General features: G+C 58.0%; 1 long non-coding RNA gene across 1 annotated transcript; it reads left to right on the plus strand.

The window, feature by feature from the left end:
- The first annotated feature begins 281 nt into the window (after positions 1 to 281).
- On the plus strand, positions 282 to 3,580 carry LOC135980411 (uncharacterized). The gene is made up of 3 exons (XR_010597491.1): positions 282 to 436; positions 2,996 to 3,064; positions 3,493 to 3,580. It is a non-coding gene; the product is annotated as an uncharacterized LOC135980411 (long non-coding RNA).

Here is a 3,580-nt window from a genome sequence, read left to right on the forward strand (position 1 = left end):
AGGGATTTAAATCCTGATTTAAATTGTTCCCTCCTCCTCCTGCCACCAACGATGGGAGTAATTTAACTGAACCCCTTATTGGAAAGGATGCTGTCTTGCTTCAGGGACTTTCAACAAACTTCCACTGCTCCAAGGGCAGGACTGAGGGGCACTGGCAGAGCTGTGTGGGGAGCCCAGGACTGGGATAGCAGCGGGGCTGGGCTGCGGGGCAGGAATGACAGGTAGTGGCAGAGCAGGGAGCCAGGGACCAGGACTAGACTAGCAGGAGCCAGGCAGGGTGGGAGGTGCATCAGCTCTGTGCTGAGATGTATTAAACCTTGTTTCGTTTCCCACTTGGTCTCCCAGCTACACAGGGAAACGCCCTGTCTCCAACATGGTCATCGTTGACGTTAAGATGCTGTCAGGATTCGTACCTATGAAGTCATCAGTGAGGATGGTAATGGCCCGTTCTGTGTATGGGTCGCAGCCCCCCAGGGGTATCTGCCCCACAACCCAGTGGAGTCCAGTTCCCCACAACCCCAACCTCACCCAGTGTGCATCTAGGGCCCCTTGACTCCAACCCCACTCTGGCCCCGGTCAGCTCCAAACCCCAACCCCTTGTTTTACCAGTGCAACCTGGCACCTCCCTAGTCCCTTGTCCAGCGTCAGACCCCCCCTTGTCTCCCGTCTCTCTGACCTCATATCTTCTTTCTGACCCTCCCCTGATTCCCCACTCTTTCCCCGTCCCATCCCATCCCCCTGAGCTCCCACTCAGTGACTCCCTGATAAACTGTTACACACAGCAGGAGCAGGCCCAGCTGGAGGCACCTCACAGTCTCCCCTGGAGGGGGCAGTGCTCCTGTAAGGGGAAATCAGGCTGGGCTCGCGGGGTGCTTGGGAGAGAGAATGATGAGCCCCCACCTCCCTGCATCCCTCTGTTCTCCCCCAGCTCTAACACCCCCCATCTCTCCCCCCCCCACTCCTGAGCCCACCCTGGGCCCTGCATCTCCTCAGGGAGACTCAGACGCTGGGAGGTGTCCCTTGAGGGGTCCTGAGGTGTGATGCCATCAGACTAATGAAGCCTGTGAGCAGCACAGGGGAGGCAGTGCTCAGATCCCAGCCCTGCCCACAGCCACAGCCCTCCCCTCAGGAAATGGGTCAGACAATGAGCTGAGGCTGCACTTGATTGTGGCCCTCAGGTCTCAAACCATGATACTTCACATCTCAGTCCACCAGCACATAGGCGGGGCATAAAACCCCCGTTCGAAGAGGCTAGCCCCCGCTCTGCCCCTTCCACCCAAGGCCCCACCCCTGCCCTGCTCCTTCTGCCTGAGGCCCCACCCCCATACTCTCACCCACTGGAGCCAGAGGAGCCCTGAGCCCCCCACCACAATCAGAGGAACTCCAGCTGGCCTGGCGAAGCAGCCCCAATCCCCAGCTCTGGAGGAGCTCAGAGCCCTGCTGCAGCCCAGCCCTGGGGCCACGGCTGGGCGCATTAGTGGAGGTTTGGGGATGCTTAGCCTCTCCCAGCCTGCATTATGCACTGCCCATGGGGCCACAGTACAGATTTTGCCTCTTCCTTTAAAGCAGCAGCCAGAGGCACCGACTTTCTGGTTTCCCCGAGAGTGCTTGACTCCTGCTGTGCCCCAGGCCCTGCCTACACTTGCCACCTTCCCCCAAGGACTGCCCCCGCCCTGCCTCTTCCCACCCCGTTCCACCCCCTCCCCCGAGCCCACCCTGCCCTCGTTCTGCCTCTTCCTGCCCCTGCTTCTCTCCCTCCCTCCCCAGAGCCAGCTGGTGTCATCCACAGATTTTAGAAGCATGCTCTCCACTCTATTATCCAAGTGATTAATGATCATGTTGAATAGTACCAGACCCAGGACTGACCACTGCAGGACCCCACTAGATACACCCTACCAGTTTAACAGCAAACCGTGGATGACTGCCCTTTTAGTACAGTCTTTCAACCACTTGTGCATCCATCTTATAATAATTTCATTTAGACCACATTTCCCTGATTTTCTTATGAGAATGTCATGTGGGACTGTGTCAGAAGCCTTATTAAAATCAAGATATATGATGACTACTGCTTTCCTCTCCCTCCCCGCCCCCACTATCCACTGGTCCCGTAACCCTCTCAGCAGGGCCGGCTCTAGGATTTTTGCCACCCAAAGCAAAAACAATTTTGGTCGCCCCTTCCCTTCCCCCCCGGTTCTTTAATTACCCCACCCCCGGCCCCGCCTCAACTCCGCCCCTTCCCCAAATCCCCAGCCCTGCCTCCTCCCCCCCAGGCTCTCAAGCCTAGGAGGGAAGGAGGCGGAGAAGCGGCGCCCGCGCCGCGGCCACTCGGAGTCTCCCCCCCTTCCCAGGTTTGAGTGCCTGGGAGGGAGGGGGAGACCCCGAGCCGCCGCGGCGCGCAAAACAGCTGATTCGCGCGCCGCTGCTCCTCCTCCCTCCCAGGCTCTCAAGCCTGGGAGGGAGGGGGAGCAGCGGCGCGCGAATCAGCTGTTTCGCACGCCGTGGCAGCAGCAGCGGAGGTGAGCTAGGGCGGCCGGGGCACATTTTTAGGGGCTGCATTCTGGCGCTGGCCATGCCACCCCTAAAAACGTGCCGCCCCAAGCACCAGCTTGTTTTGCTGGTGCCTAGAGCAGGCCCTGCCTCTCAGAGAAGAAACTGAGGTTGGTTTGGCATGATTTGTTCTTGACAAATCCATGCTGGCTTTATCTTGTAATCCTGTTACAAGTTGACTGTTTAATAATTTCTTCTGCTATCTTTCTGGGTATGAATGTTAGGCTGACTGGTCTATGAATTCCTGGGTCCTCTTTGTTCCCATTTTTAAAGATAGATACTCTGTTTGCCTGCCTCCAATCTCCTGGGAAATCACCCGTCCTCCAAGAGATCTCAAAGATAATTGCTAACAGTTCTGAGATTGCTTCAGCATCCCATTCCTTAGGGCTCTGGGGTGGTTCGAAGGGGGCTCAGTTACATCCTGCTTCTCTCTCTTTACCGCTGGCAGCTGGAAGGACATAACCACATCCACCGCACAGAACTGAGCACCAACCACGTGCTGCTCTACATGGAGCAGGTGAGCGCTCACAGGGGGCTGGGATGGGCCAGGGAGAGTCACCCCCTGACATACCTTTGATAGAGGCACTGAGCGGGGAACTCTCGGGTGTTGGCCGGGGAAAACAAACCCATGTATTGCTGCACAGCTGCTGCTGCTCCCCAGCATTTCTGTGCAGCTCTTCCTGTTCCCCCGCCCAACATATAGAGCTGGGGCCTTCCTGTTCTCCCTCCAGCCTATGGGTACCAGGAAGAGCAGCTTGTACCTGGGGGATAGGGATCGGGGCGGCAGGGCTTCTCCCTCAGGGCCTGAATCCCTGCCAGGTCCTGCAGCCAAGGGGGACAGATGCTGGACCTGCAGAATGAGGGGTGGGGAGATGGGGAAGGAAAGGGAGAAGTGGCTCAGAGTTGCCTCCTGAGTCTCGTCTGTTTCCCCCACACCCCCCCCAGGTGAGCAACGTGACTCGGAGCTTCTCCTTCGCGGTGGAGCAGGACTTCCCCGTGCAGAGCCTGAAGCCGGCACTGGTGAAAGTCTACG

Source organism: Chrysemys picta, unplaced genomic scaffold (assembly GCF_011386835.1).
Source record: "Chrysemys picta bellii isolate R12L10 unplaced genomic scaffold, ASM1138683v2 scaf3123, whole genome shotgun sequence".
NCBI classification, from domain to species: domain Eukaryota; kingdom Metazoa; phylum Chordata; order Testudines; family Emydidae; genus Chrysemys; species Chrysemys picta.